At 45.3% G+C, this 16438-nt stretch overlaps 1 long non-coding RNA gene across 1 annotated transcript; it reads left to right on the plus strand.

Annotated features, from left to right (window-relative positions):
- Nucleotides 1–5305: 5305 nt before the first annotated feature.
- LOC135983956 (uncharacterized) lies at nt 5306–13409 on the plus strand. The gene is made up of 2 exons (XR_010601831.1): nt 5306–8993; nt 9764–13409. It is a non-coding gene; the product is annotated as an uncharacterized LOC135983956 (long non-coding RNA).
- The last annotated feature ends 3029 nt before the right edge of the window (nt 13410–16438 follow it).

Below are 16438 nucleotides of genomic sequence, written 5' to 3' on the forward strand. Positions count from 1 at the left end.
TATATATTTAAAACAGTCAAGTTTATCTTTAAATTTCATTAAAGTACATCTAGCTGCCATTTCAGCTCGCCACTCGCCGATTACAGGTTCTTTAATTTTTTTCCCATCAAACAACTATGAGATTCCTATTAAACATCATGTTTCCCCCAATCAGAAAAATAGCTCCTTTGTGAATTTAGTGCTTTCAGCTCTAACGGTACCTCCTTTTGAACCATTATCATCTTGTTCTATTCATCACTTCTCAATGAAGGCTGCATGTCTAGTAGCTATTACTTCTGCCCGCAGAGTCAGTGAAATCCAAGGTCTCGTGTCTAAATTTCCATACATTGTTTTTGATAGCAATAGAGTCACATTAAGATCTCATACCGAAGTTGGTGTCAGAATTCCATATTAATTAATATAGCCACTTACCAGTTTTCTTTCCTTGGCCCTTTACTTCTCCTGTGGAATCAAAATTTCATATTTTGGATTTCAGAAGAACCTCTTATGCTACTTAAATAGAACGAGACCATTTAGGAAGATCTTTAAGTTATTTGTAGCATATGGTGACAGAGCTCAGGACAGACCTCCTTCGACTCAGACTATCTAAATGGATTGTGAGCTGCGTGAGAACTGCTTATGAGGTCAGTAAACTGGACCCAACCTCAAACCTCTCATCTCATTCAACCTGAGCTTTTGCCGCTTCAACAGCAGACTTCTGCAGAATTCCATTCAGAGTGATATGTAGGGCAGCTATTTGGTCATCAGTTCAAATGTTAACTAAGCATTGCTAATCGGAGGCTTTATCAAGGGTGGACGCGCAAGTTGGAAGATCTTTGTTAAGATAAACTCCTAGTCCCCATTTCCAAAGAGTCAACCTGCTTGCATTTCATCGCCACGAATGGGATCCACATGCACAGGAACTCGAAGAAGAAAACATGGTTATTTTCCTTTAGTGGCAATCGTTCTTCAAGAAGTCCTGTGCACATAGATCCAATGACCCACCCTCCATTCCTGCAGTTTGGAGTCTTATCATTGAGGCTCTGGGTGGGGACGTAACTGGCTGGAGGTTGGGGTTGTCCCACCCTCTGAGCTCTCAGGAGGGGGAGTTCAAGAGCATGTTGGGTGCATGCGAAGCCCCTCGTGGACACTGGTAGAGAAAAGCTTTCCAAATTCCTGTGTCCAGGGCATAAGTGTGCCATGAGTGGAATCTACATGCACAAAATATTTAGAAGAATCATAGTTACAGTAAGGTAAATAGCCATTCTTTTTTATCATTGATCAGGAAGAAGATGTAAAATCATTACTGATACAGTTTGCAAATGACACAAAGTTTGGGGGAGTGCACAATAAGGAAGAGGACAGGTCACTGTTACCACTCTGATAGAGAACAATCTGGGTCTGTTGATAAGCTGACTGCAATCAAACAATATGTGTTTCCATATGACCAAATATGTAAGATAGAAACAAAGAATGTAAGAACATAAGAATGGCCCTAGTGGGTCAAACTAAAGGTCCATCTAGCCCAGTATCCTGTCTTCCCACAGTGGCCAGTGCCAGGTGTCCTAGAGGGAATGAACAGAACAGGTAATCAAGTGATCCATCCCTGTCGCTCATTCCCAGCTTCTGGCAAACAGAGGCTAGGGACACCATTCCTGCCTATCCTGGCTAATAGCCATTGATGGACCTATCCTCCATGAATTTATCTAGTTCTTTTTGGAACCCTGTTATGGTCTTGACCTTCATCACATCCTCTGGCAAGGAGTTCCACAGGTCGACTGTGCATTGTGTGACCTTTTATTTGTTTTAAACCTGCTGCCTATTAATTAATGTAGGGCATTCTTACAGGATAGGGACTTTATCCTGGGAAGCAGTGACTTTAAAAAAGACTTGGGAGTGATGTACACACACGTCTTGCTTGCATGATCTGTGGTGAGATAACTGATGACAGCTCGTAAATAAGTTGATACCCAGAGACCATAACTTCCTTGTTTGCATAAGCATATGACAGAACTTTTTGCAGAGTATTCATGACCTACACAACTCTCCAGTCTGTTGTGTAAAATCCATTCAGAGTGGCTGATATCATGGGCATGGGGTTTATCCTCGGCACAAAAGAAATAGCTGATTAAAAATCCTCAGTGTTGCAAGGAAAAGAAAGCCGAGGGGAAGGAACAGCTGCTGCAGAGAGTGGAAGGAGGAGGGAAGACTGGAAGGCAAAAAGGAGCTGTAGGGAGAGGGGGAGGGTGGTAGAGGAGCCTGGGGACAAGACAGCAGAAGATATGCGTGATGGCACAAGAGCTGGATGTCAACAAATAAAATCAGCGGTGAGTCCATTCATTTTGAGAAATGGATACATTAGCTACAGGGGAACAATGGAGAAAAATCAGAGCAGCCAATGAACTGAATATTCAGAAAATCAACGGAATGATGAATTACTTAATTGAAATACCAGTTTTACAGAAGCAAGAAAATTATGAAGCAGATAATTAAGTGGCAACAGAAACAATCAATTATGTGGAACGTATAAGTGAGCTGATAAATTAATATGTAGAGAATCAGGTGATCAAAGGGATAATGAAGTATTCAGCAGATCAGAGCAGCCAGATAAATAAATGATGAGCAAGCGCAGGCAGTGTGTCACAGGCATGAGGGGTCTCCAGAGACAGCCATTCAATTAAGTTTTCACTAGTGAAGGTGCTGTGATGTTGTCTAGGAGAGATGAAGAATGCTCTATAGATGTTCCCTTCAAGTCTATGTGCCTGTCCTGTGCCTTCTGGGACAAGGAAGGTGGTGGTGGGAGCTGATCAGCTGTAAAGACGATGGAGAGTCCCATGGGTGGGGGATATGAACATGTGAGCTGAAAAGGTCTAAGGGACCACAAACAAAAGGTAATGCTAAATGCAGAGTTGGGAGTGAGGGGTGCATTGGGATGGTGCATGGAATAGTATAAATTCTAGTCATAGTTAGGATTTTCACTAATGATTTAGAAGGCAGAGTAAAAATGAATGAAATATACGGATGAATCTACCTAAAAGGTGGGGTGAATACCAGCAATGCCAGAGACATAATACAAAGTGATAGAGCTTAGGAACAAGGGATGAAAATAAAAAAAGGGTGATTCACTTTGAAAACATGCATGCTATTCTAATACATTTTGGGGTAGAATAATCTGCAACAGGGGTCGGCAACCTTTCAGAAGTGGGGTGCCGAGTCTTCATTTACTCACTCTAATTTAAGGTCTCGCGTGCCAGTCATACATTTTAACGTTTTTAGAAGGTCTCTTTCTATAAGTCTATAATATATAACTAAACTGTTGTATGTAAAGTAAATAAGGTTTTTAAAAGGTTTAAGAAGCTTCATTTAAAATTAAATTAAAACACAGAGCCCCTCGGACCGGTGGCCAGGACCCGGGCAGTGTGAGTGCCACTGAAAATCAGCTCGCGTGCCGCCTTCGGCACACGCGCCATAGGTTGCCTACCCCTGATCTACAATGTAGAGAGAAACCTGGGAAGCAGTTAATTACTATGGAGACGGGTGTTATAGAGAACTTCAAGATGGATATAATAGAGAGATCGTGTGGGCAGGGGACAGGAGAAAAGGGCAATAATTTGGCTATGAATTTGCAAGGTGATTTAGCCACAAGGATGGAAAGGAGGAATTATTTTGGAAGGAACAGTATAGAATAACTGGGATGAAACTGAATGTGATACAAAACTTCCTGACAGGGAGATCTATTAGACTGAAATAGACTCCCAAGGGAAGTGGTGGAAGATCCAGTCCTATGGGACATGTAAAACTAGACTGTTGTGTAGCCAGAAGCAACAGCATTTGAGAAACTAGCAGTAACGATCTGCATCAGCCCCCAGCACTGAACTGAGAACTGCCAGAACTAGAGCTGCTGGATAATACATCCAAAGTGACTGCAATGCTGCTATAGCCAGGAGAGCCATTTCCCAGTGACTCCTTACCTGTACAGGTAATACAATTGTGGTAATTTTCTGTTGCACGTCCCCATGGATGTTCCAATACTTCAGGAACACAGGGTAGTTCAGGAAGGCTCTGAAACCTCAACATGGACGCCCAGAATATCAAGGGGAAAATAAACTGACACTGAAACACTGGGGCATAGTCTGAAGGAAAAAAATCCAACTGAAATCACATCATAGAATATCAGGGTTGGAAGGGACCTCAGCTAGTCCAACCCCGTGCTCAAAGCAGGACCAATCCCCAGACAGCTTTTTACCCCAGTTCCCTAAATGGCCCCCTCCAGGATTGAACTCACAACCCTGGGTTTAGCAGGCCAATGCTATTGCCCGAAGTGCCAGGCAAACCCTAAGGTGCAGATGCTCAGCTGTGTACATAGGCAAGCCCCGACTGGAGTCAATGGAGTTCGGCTGATTCCCACCCGCTGGCCCCAATAGTTTGTGGCCAGAGAAGGCCTGTGAGGGAGGCCTTTGGAATCAGAGGGCAGTTTGCAGCAGTCGTCTCGGTCCAGCCATTGCAGTGTTTTTGAGTAGAGGCTTCAGAGCCAGTCCCCACCTGCACTGCTCACTGACAACAGTCACTCGCAGTATCTTTGTGGCCCCCTACAGAATCACCACGACAATTATACGATGTGCGTCCTTCCCAACCTCCCCACCACCAGGCACTGCACAGACATGTTTCTTCCCAGGGGGACTGGGATATTTCATTTCGATTTCCTGTGGGTGATATGACACAAGTCAAATATGATGATTAGGCACCCAACTTCCATCGATTTTGGAAACTCTCCTTGGAGAGGCTGTGCATTAGGTCAGCACGCGACGATAGTTTTATTTGAGAGTGGGTGAGGAGTCAGTGAGGCAACGAAACAAAAAAGGCCGCGGTTACGTGCTTTCTACTGCAGGAGACGCATTCCATGACTGGGCACTGCCCAGCAATGGTATAGGAACACGTATAATGATAGAAACCCTGTATGAGTCACATGCATAGCAGAAGTATAGCATGAGTGGTCATCTAATTAACATCTTGTCTGCGGTAATCACCTCACAGGACTGAAGGTTGGCTCAGCTTTTGGGCTACAATCACTCCTTGAAGTTTTCTGACAGGCCCAGTCTAGTGACATAATGGACTTGCATCAGTCAGGTGAAGAACAGCTGGGGAAAGGTCAGCTGCATTGCCTTTCTGCTCTCATTCAGACATGCCAAACCTGTGAAAAAAACACAGCAAGTGGGCTTGTTTTTGGCTTCATTGGCTTGTGAGTTGCTTGTTGGCAAGTTTTTGGCTTGTAGCTTGTTGTAGCTTGTTCCTTCTTTTCTTTGATCAGCTCCCGGCAAGTAGGGGCAAGGGTCGGGGGGGGCAAGCAGGGACAACGGGGGGAGAGAGTCAGGGGTGCACAGTGGGCCCACCACAGTCCCAGCCTGCACGCCGGGGGATCTAGTCACATAGAGCGTTGGGGTTCTTAGGGATTGGCTTGTTTTGGCCTTGTTTTGAAATGGGATGAGCTTGATTTTTGGCTTATTGTGAAAGTCGGGTGCTTATTTACCACATGAAAGTTGGCACCTGTGCTCTCCTTGCCAGAAAGCAGCATGCCTGAAGGAGGGAGAAAAAGACCCCCATGTAAGTGTAAAGCCCTCTAGCTCCCCCAAAATGTGCACGAGCACCTCTCCTCCGGAGGGGTCCAAACTCCTCCACAAGCTGTGTGCATAAAGTACCTCTGAAATGCAACCACCTCTGAGCTGCAAGGTTGGACCTGGGCAGACAGCAGCGTGAGGAAGGCGGGACTGGCCCAGGCTACAGGTGCGAATGGTTACTCTTACAAAAAGTGCCGTAAGTTCATTTCATTTCCACCACAGCCCCGGAAGGGAAGAGAACTTGGTGCTGCCTTGATTTAAGGTATAATAAGGGTGCTGCGCTTTATACCTGAGTGGCCCAGACAGGAACAGGATTATTGAGTTTGGGTTTTGTCAGTATTGTAAGTAGGGTGACCAGATGTCCTGATTATATAGGGACAGTCCTGATATTTGGGGCTTTGTCCTATATAGGCACCTATTACCCCCTATGCCTGCCCTGATTTTTCACACATGCTGTCTGGTCACCCTAATTGTAAGTGCTAGGAGGCCTGGACTTACTTTTTATTGTGTACAGCACCTAGTACAATGGGCACCAATCCCTCACTGGGTCTCTAGACCCCCAGCACAGGGAGTGAGTCCCATCTAGTCCCATTTCTCTTCCATCTGGGGAAGGGCTGGCCACCAGCCATGAGGAGGAGGAGCCTGGTTGGGAAGGGACTGAGACAGGGGACCCCTCTTGGGACTTTCCCAGAGAGTCCTGAGCAGAATGAGGACTACAACACCTGAGGTCTGGTGTAAGGCCTAAGGCCCCAATGAAGTTTTCACTAGTGAAGGTGTTATGATGTAAAGTGAGACCCTGTTGATAGTTGCTGAGAGCAAAGTTAGCAAGAGTCAAGCTATGAGCAGAAGTCAGGCCCTGTTACGAAGCAGCTGCCTGCTTGCAGGTTTACTATCTGATACAGGAACTTGGCAAGAACAGGGCCGGCACTGCAAAAACACAAGCACTCCTAGGCACTAACTAGTCACGTAAGCACATTCCAGAAGAGTAGGACTAGAAGACCCCGCTATTAAGTTATGGTGTAAACACTCTCGCCGAAGATGATACAAGGACCCACTGACCTCTCTTAAAGATAAGGTCAGGATGACAGGGTGATGGATAGAGATGTTTTGATTGAACCAGCAGGTACAAGGTAAAGGGTGGTAACTAACCATGTCAGAGGGGCAATATGGAACTTGTTTGTATCCGTGTATAAAAGAGGGATCCCAGAAGGGGTCTCTTTGTCTGGCCGAGGAGGGAACAGAAAGTACCGCTGTTCACTGAGCTGGTCCATTGTAACGAGCATACTTGTGTTAGTGTACCTGTAACCATTGAGTCACGACACTAGGACCATACTTCATTGATGATAAACCTGTCCGAGCTACTGAACCAAGTCTGTGGTCTTCTTGGGCAGTTTGAGCAGAGTCTGCTGCACTGGATACCTGGCCGAGACGGTGCAACAGACCAAGAGAATGCGCACACAGCCAACACCTGACAACACCGGGCATGAGGGCACTCGGTGCACATGCAGCCCCTACCAACACTGCTGGACAAAAGATTCCAATCTCAAGTGCATGGGCCGCATGAACTCCAAGCATGGAATATATCTGGACAACACATCTCAAAGAACCCTGGTTGTTGTAAAATAAGCACCCATTTCTTCGGCAAACACCGGTTTCTGTGGGTTGAACCAAAAGCTGTTCCCCTTCGCTGTAAAAATGCTTAGGAATGATGTAGAGTAGAGCTGCCACTAGAGGGTGGCATCGTCACACGTACTTGAGCTGGTCTCTTGATAGCTACTGCCTGAGCCCAAATCCACGATCAGCAGCATCACTGCTTAGAGCAAAGAGCAGTTCCTGCAAGTCCTCCATCAATAAATGGAAAGGCCCAAGCTTAGGTAACAGCAAAAACCGCATCAGGTGGGGCTATCCTGGAGCCAGCGTTGGCCTTCTAATACTCCTGATTTATGTGCCTCTGGCTGGCATGTGTCCATTTCATCACAAGCTGCTGTTGGTTCGAGTGTCATTTCCATTGTCGTACTGTAAACTCCAACATAGGCCTCATTCTTCAGATAGGGAACAGAAACCAGCTCTTGAGGCTTAGTTGGACAGGAACCTTCTGAAATTTTTATTAAGATGATGTTAAAAAAAAGTGAACGGCACCGAGTTGAAGCACAGAAGTTTCAGGTTATCAGGGAATAACATACAGATTATTGAGGGTGCAAAGTTTGGTTTAAGATCGGGTGGCATAAGGAATACATAATCTGCAATATCCCCAATTGGGGATAAAAGGTTGATGGGTCAAAGTACAGACATTGAGATATGAGGGTATGAAATTCATAAAGTGGCTATGTTCAGGTGTGGAGTATAATGAGTGGATATGATGATGAGGATGGATTGACCCTCATTTGGTGAGATTGAATGTTCAGGGAGTTAATCATTCCAGTTCATATGATCCAACGGAGAAAACCTCTTGGTCCCTTTCTCGTAGTCGATTAACAATATCACTCTACACTACACTACACTATTGTATTACCATCTGTAAATGGACCCCTGCCTGGCATTCAAGTGTGAGAGGGCAGTCCAGGGCTGCAGCCTATTGCTCAACTTTATGGCCGAGAGACTCAGGTAGGATATGTAACCTGTGACCCAGTTGGACAAACTGTCTGCAGAAGAAACAAATGACAGACATTTTCATTTGGTGAAACGGATTCCATCAGCACAAAATAAATGGCTCCACCATGCCTCCCTCTCAATGTAAAACTGTTCGGAACAAGCTGCCTGTAGGGAGAAGCCCCGCTCCTAGTGCATGCTGGCACTGACCTCTTCAAGCGCTGCCACTCACAGAAACTTAGCCTCCACCCCAGCACCCACCAAGACTCCTGTAGCGAGCTGTTGGCACGCTGGCCTGCATAACAACTTGAACCAGCCCTCCCGCCACCATATGAACAGGGGAATGTATAGAAACAAAGGACTAGAAATCTGTGGGATGGATCCCCAGCGTTCCGTGGCCAGAGGTAGCACTGCAAGCCCCCTCCTGGGGGAGGGGATCCTCCCAAACCCACGGCCTTCCCTTTCTCTTAGGTCAGTGCCCTGCAAGTGCACCAGTGACGTCTCACTCCCCCAGTTACCGTGTGTTGACACTGGAATCAGACCGAAGGGAACTAAGCCTGTTGTACTGTTTTCAGTGAACACCACCACACCCAGGCGTCTCACTCCAAAGTCACAAGCAGTCTGAGAAAGGTTCAGAAGGGGGAGCTCTAGCCTTCCAAAGGGAGGAGAACCCTGTGAGAAAGAGTGACAGCAATAGGCAGGATGGTGCAAGACGCAGTAAAGAAAAATCACCGTGGAGAAAAGGCGAGCGCTTTGTTGCCTGGCCGGAAATGTGAGAAGTGTAGCAATGGAGACCACAGGACAGATGAGGTATGCGCAGCTGGTGGAAGTATATACAGCAAGTGGAAGAAAAAAGGGCTTGGGGGGCAGGTCAGTCACAGAAAGGGATCAGAGGGCTAGTGCAAGCAAGGGTGTGTGATGCCTATTCCCTGAGGTCTGGGTACCAAGACAGCAGTCAGGAACAGGCTTTAACTACTGTCTTTCAATTCTATTGTTACACTTAAAATGGATCCAAGGCAGAGATGACTGTGATTTGTAAAGACAATCTTAAGGAACTGAGATCTTGTTCTAAATTGGGGGCAAGGGTAGTGCTCTATAGCCCAGGGTCAGGTAAGGAGCTTGGGGCAATTCAAAGCCCATTCTAGCTACAAAAGCAAGTAATGTGCATTTGATACTGGTTTTGATTAATGAGGCCACTGCTGTAACTAGCCAACTAGCCTGCACTACAGCCACTGAAGTGGGCTTCATAAAATGCAGAGGCTGTTGGAACGGTACTTAGCAAAAATGGACTGCTTAACTGAGAATCAATGCGATTCCCATTGTAAAACAGACAGACCCTATGTGCTTAGAGGGTACTGACCCCAGTGCTTCCTAAAGTGAAGACAGAAGACTGGAGTTCTCAAGTGCATTACCGAACCAGTAGAGCAGTGGGACCCCATGATACCTGTGGTGACAGAAATGGGCAGAACTTTACCTGCTTGGACTGAAAGAGATTCACAGAGGCAATAAGGAGGGAAAGATGCAGTCTTCCTTTTGTGAAGAGATTCTCTGACCTACTCTGCTCCCTTTATGCCATTCAGGTGGTACGGAGGGAGGAGAGAGCCTGTGAGTCCCATGCCGGGGCTACCGTTGATGTGGGAAGTCTCTGGTGAGTCTAGAGTTGGCATAGCTGGCTCCTAAACCTCCCTCCCATCAGTCCCTGGAATAGAGTGAGTGAGTGTTGGTGGGAAGAGGTGACAAGTGAGGTATGATCCAGCTCTCCTTGGCAGATAGTCTCTCCCCACGGGAATGTTGCCACCTGATGTGGGGTGAGGCTAGGGCCGAGAATCAGGAAGCCCTGACTGGTCCCCTATGCCCTCCCTGCCATCGCTGTGCTCAGCAGGAGCTAAATGTAGCAGAGAATCTGGCCCCATATCACCAAGTTTACTTCTCTAGGATTCTTGGATGAATGGGAAGTGTCAGTGAATGATGCAAAATGAGTTTAAGGACCAATTTTAGTGATCAAAAGAACCGCTCTCAGAAAATAGAAATCTGAAACTGCATTGTCAATCCAGCATGTCACGTAAAGTAACTATTGCCCAGGAGAAAGTGGTGCTGGTGCGGTAACCTTTCTGAACCGTCAATGCCCAGCAGCAAGTCTACAGCCTTGACACCAGAGGAGGCCACAGCCCTGCAGAGCACCTTGGGGCAGCTACAAATCAAAGCAGAACCATAGAACGTGGAGATCGGAGAGTTAAATGGTTATTCATCTGCAACAGTCTCGGAATTTAGTTTATAGATATTTGTTAAAACCCCATTGCTGATTTTGGCTGGGTCGTGCTGCTTGCTGATATTAACAGATCTTTTTGGGGGGAAGGGAATGATCAATTTGTTGCTGGATTTTAGCTCTACAGTAAGGGCTGTTAATGAGTAGTCATGTTTTTAGGCAAACAGACTTAAACAAGACAGAAGAGGAGATGGAATGGGAGAAACAAAGGAAATGTTCTATTCCTGAAAAAAACTCAGAAAGAAAAGTAGCCTCCTATAGGTAACAGCCCTGGCCCTCTGAACAGTATTACCTCCATCTACCACATCAGCAGACCAGACCACGTGTGTGTAAAAGGATGTGTTATCTAAATATCTATAAGGGTGACTTCAAAAAAAAAAAGAAGAACAAGAAGTGCTAATGAATTTCTTGTTATTTTAAAAAGGGACTTTCTTCTCTCCCCCTTACTGAGAGAGCGCTTCCTGCAGCAAAAACAAGTACAGCGGCTGGTGCTTTTAAAGAGCACAATATACTGAAAGATACGTTTGTATCCATTTGTTCCTTGAATAGCAATGAACAGATAATAATACTTGCATGGGGACAATGGCCCTTCAGAAGAATTAGGGCCTAATTGGCCCACAAGGCCCAGCAGCTGCTGCCGGCTGGGGAGAGCCCACGAGCGGGAGAATAGGCCTCTGTGGGGGCAAGCTGTGAAGGTGGGCTTGGCGTTGACAGTGAGAGCCCCAAGAGAAGTGCCAGGGTGCCTGGGGAGGGAACCCCTTGCAGCATGGCCCCTGACACAAGGGGACGTTATAGGTGGTGAGTACACCGCCTTGCAAATACTAATTAGGACCTCCCTATCAAATGTGCATGTTCAAAGGACTGCGTCGCCATTAATTACAGGCTGATACTATTAGCTCTATCAGCAGCCTTTGACACTGGTGACCATGAGGTTGACTAATCTGTGGAGCCAGTAGGAGCAGATGGGACTGCTTTTGGGAAATTCTGTTCTTTACCTGCAGCGTTCCCCGGAGAGTAGTGTGGGGCAACTACAGTCCCATCATAAGGTTGCTGGTGTGTGGAGTTCATCCAAGATGACGAACCCATAAGACCTAAAAGGCTTGGGAAACTGGCCTCCTATCACCATGATTGAGACTGTACTCCTGTACAGTCTGACCATAGAAGTGGTTACTGCCTGCCCTCTCAGCAGCAGAACAAGGCTGCTCAGAGAACTTAAAGCTCTTGCAACTACTAATCAAGAATGCCAAGACCACAGCTGTCTTCATCAGCAGTGAATGTGTATGGCTCAGTGTGCTCTGGATATACCCCTGAGGCGCTTTGCGACAGAACTCTAGACCACCATATGATGCACATCACAAAGGACTCCTACATGAATATAACCACACAGATGGAGGTCAGGAAACAACAGCCTGCATTAATGTCAAACGTCCTCCCTTTGCTTAACTGGGCCCTGGATCCATTACTTGCTGCATTAAAGGAAATGGACTTCGTTAGTCTCTTTGGAAAATCATTAGCTTCTGCAGACAATTTTGTGCTTCTAAGTAAATCTTGGGAAGGCATGACTAAGAATATCCAGATTCGGGAAGTCTTCTGTGACCTCTCTGGCCTCAGAGTTCGATCATGGAAATACCATGGATGCCTCCCGACCCCTGCTCACAACTCCGAAAATGATCAACAGCCATGAGCCATGGAAGATTGTAAAGGATGAAGTGGGTAGGATTCTACCTGGAGAGCCCCAGAAATATCTTGGAGAAAAGGTGAACCACTGGGTAGGTCTTACAAAATCTGACAAAAGATGAAAATGAATTGAAAGGATAAACAAAGCACCTCTCAAATCAACCCAGAAAGGTCCAAGCCCTCACAATCTGCATCACTCTCAGATTAATCTATTTAGCTGGTCTCACAAACTCTCCCAACTGAATGTTTATAGCCATAGATAATATAATCAGAGAAGCAATAAGAATATGGCTTCACCTGACTATTAAAATGTGCAATAAACTCTGTATTTCCAGGACAGAGATGGTATGGTCTAGGACGGATTAAATTGGCTCGCCTATATTCAAGTCTTTCATCTGCAAAAAATTGCAGACTCCACCAATCCCACAATCAAATATCTTGCAGCAGAGTGTGAACAAGAAGAAATGGATCACAGCAGGAAAACTGGAAAGGTTAAGATCCCTGTGTGACATTGCACGTCATATGCTTTATAAAAATATGCTTATGATAAGTGAATATGATGTAACTGGAATATGCTTTATGCAAAAGGTCTCTTGTAAAGTATCATTACAAAGCTTATAATCTACTGAGTGTGTTCATCCTATTTGTTTGTATGTGTTATTTCTATGTCTGGAGTTAGGAGAATAAGATACAAACTTGTATTACTGATGTGAACATATTAAGTGGACGCCAGTAAGGGTGCTTCAGAATCAATTAACTATAAATGGCTTTGTTTACTTGCAAACCTTCCTGAGTACGTGTGGGCCAGCCCAGGAAGCATGGAGGCTGGGGTCTCACAGGACATGTGATCATGTCACCTGATACTGGAATCTATCTTAAATTTGGTACTTTTCCATTTAGAAGGAGGGGTGAGAACCCAGAGAGACAAAAGATTCCTGCCTTGTGCAAAAGCTATAAAAAGAGGGTGGAGCAGGACAAAGAGGTTGCCAGTCATGAGAAAACCCCTAGTTATCACCTAAGATGTCTGCTGGAACTGACAACGATTGTACCAGGAGAAAGGATTGGGCCCAGACTAGGAAGGAGTCTAGTCTGTGAAAGAAGCTTATTGGAACATCACTCAGGGTGAGATATTACCTATAATCCGTTTCTTAATGTATTAGACTTAGACTTGTGTGTTTTTGCTTTATTTTGCTTGGTGACTTACTTGTTCTGTCTGTTATTACTTGAAACCACTTAAATCCTACTTGTTATACTTAATAAAATCACTTTTGTTTATTAATGAACCCAGAGTAAGTGATTAATACTTGGGGGAGCAAACTCTATCAGTGTTATAGAGGGCGGGCAATTTATGAGTTTACCCTGTATAAGCCTTATACAGAGTAAACTGGATTTATTTGGGGTTTGGAGCCCACTGGGAGCTGGGTGTCTGGGTGCTGGAGGTAGGTAAGCTGCTGAGCTGTTTTCACTTGAAGCCTGCAGCTTTGGGGGTGTGGCCCGGACCCTGGGTCTGTGTTGCAGCAGGCTAGCATGTCTGGCTCAACAAGACATTTCTGGAGTCCCAAGCTGGCAGGGAAAACAGGCTCAGAGGTAGCTTTAGCATGTCAGGTGACAGTCCAAAGGGGGTCTCTGTGACCGAACCTGTCACACCCTGAATTTATTAAAGGAAGTTGGTGGTCAAGTGACTTGTACTACAAGGTTGAAAATATATGGGAAGAAGCACCTGCCAAACGAACGTATCCTCTTCCTATTCCACGCCACTGGGCAGACAATGAGTTTTTACTATGGTGGTGGCTACCCTCTCTAGTAGTGGTGAAATCTTTACAGACAATACAGTCAGTAGTGAATGGATCAGTTCTGTTCTGAGACTCCGTGTGGATGTGTATTCCGTAGTGTGACCATGGGTCCCATTTTGGCCGGGACAGTCCCGTTTTTAAGCCCTGTCCTGGGCGTCCCAATTTTTATTTATTTATTTGCAAAACTGGGTATTTGTCCCATTTACTCTTGCTAAATGGGACAAATGCCCAGTTTTGCCAAAAAAGTGGGTCATGCCTCCCTAGTGGGGTGTGGAGGAATGCTTGGGGTGGGGGGTGAGCAGCAATGCCAGTGATGCCAGAGAGCTCGGGCCAGCCCTGCACATGGAAAGGGGGCCCCCCAAGGCCAGCCTTGTGAATGGGAGGGAACTCGGGTGAGCAGCATGGGCCAGCCCCGCACATGAGTGGGGTGTGGCTCCAGTGAGGAGCACGGGCCAGCCCCACGTGCATGGGTGGGGGTGGGTGCTTGGGCCAGCCCTGCATAATGTCCCATTTTCCCATTGGGAAATATGGTCATCCTAGTATTGCGTCAGGGAGATTTTGGGATGTGGCACAGAAGAAGTAAAGGTGTCCTGTCATCACTGTTAATCAAAACCTGAGACTTGTTCGCACATCCTAGGACAATTGTGTTTGAGGACCAAGGATTAAAAAATACAAAACACCATGTGACATCTTGAGAAAGGAGGTGAAAAGACAAGAGGCGCAAACCTCATGAAATGCAGTTTTGAACAAAAGATTGACATCTCTGAAAACCGAAACAAGTTTTCATAAAAGGCAAAGCTGTTTTGATGATTGATATTATTAGATGTTTTGAGTACAAGAACACTGTATTGAAAGAAGCTGCCTATGAAAAGATGCAATACTGCATCCTGTAGAATCGCAGATTAAGGACATAATAGGGGCCCTGGTTAACATTCTCAGTTTCCTTGGCTGGAGGGCAAATAGCTAAAGAGAAAATTACACTTCTTATCAGAAATGGAACTTGGAGGACAAACAAGGAACACTTGCTTGCTGCAAAGCCTTTTTGTACTGAATCAATGTACTACAAGCCTTTGCCAATGGTGGCCTGACCAAAATTCACTCTCAACTTTAACAAATGATTAACAATAATTAATAAATTAATAATGAATTAAAGTGAAATCAATTATTTGTAATGTGGCAGTGCTTAGTTGCCCCAGTCACGGACCAAGTCCCCATCATGTGGGTGCAGTACAAACACAGCTCAAAGACAATCCCTGCCCCAAAGAGTTTACAATTGAAGTAATGAAGTTTCTTGTTAAACCTATTACTATCTAATAATTACGCTCCCTTTCATATCTCCACCTATCTCTTTGCATGCCTTTTTACCCTTCCCCAATCCAGGTTCCCCAAAGAGCCCACATTTACCATGAGTGGAGACCCCTGAGCTGGGGTCTCCTATGAGTGAAAGTGAGGGGGCTGGTCATGCAACATTCTCTGCATGGGGCCCTCAGTTGTGGAACTAGTTTCCACAACTAGTCAAAAATAGTCCACAATTATTAACCCTTAGGTTGTGTCACAAGACCTATATTTTTACTTGCACTTTTGGAGAGGACAGCCTTACTGGGGATGGAAATTTTGGCAGGGAAAGTCCCTTTTATCCTTTTGTGTTAGGGGTTGAGCTTTTCTGGGAGTTTTTTCTTTCAAGATGATAGCAAGGGTGGATGAGTGCCTTCTTTTTATGTTATAAAATAAACCTGCTGCCTATTAATTTAATCAGGTGACTTCTGGTTATTGTGTTATTTGAAGGGGTAAATAACTCTTCCTTATTCATGCTCTTCACACCATTCATGATTTTATCATATCCACCCTTAGTTGTTTCTTTTCCAAGCTGGACAGTCCCACTCTTTTTAATTTCTCCTCACATGGAAGTTCTTCCATACCTGTAATTATTTTTGTTGCCATTCTCTGTACTTTTCCCTATTTTAATATATCTTTTTTGAGATGGGGTGACCAGAACTGCATGCGTCATTCACAGTGTGGGCGTACCATAGTGGCATGATATCTGTGTTTTTATCTATTCCTTTCCTAATGGTTCCTCATATGCGGTTCACTTTTTTGACTGCTGCTGCACATTGAGTTGGATGTTTTCAGAGAACTATTCACAATGACTCCAAGATCTCTTACTTGAGTGGTAACAGCTAATTTAGACCCCATCTTTTTGTATGTATAGTTGGGATTATGTTTTCCAGTGTGCATTACTTTGTATTTATCAACATTGAATTTCATCTTCCATTTTAGTGCACTTCTGCGTCAGGGAAAACATTATCTGCACAGCCGATCATTTACCTGGGGCCCAGAATCACCTGGCAGATGACCTCAGCAGGAATTTATCTCAGAACCATGAGTGGTCTCTGAAGCCCAGTGTGTTGAGGTCCACCTTTGCAGAATGGGGCATCTGAACTATCAACCTGGTTGCCACTAGAGACAAAAGAAAATGCCATCCGTTTTGCTCTTGAGTGGTCTCGGTCCAGGCTCCTTGA

Source organism: Chrysemys picta, chromosome 1 (genome assembly GCF_011386835.1).
Source record: "Chrysemys picta bellii isolate R12L10 chromosome 1, ASM1138683v2, whole genome shotgun sequence".
Taxonomy (NCBI): domain Eukaryota; kingdom Metazoa; phylum Chordata; order Testudines; family Emydidae; genus Chrysemys; species Chrysemys picta.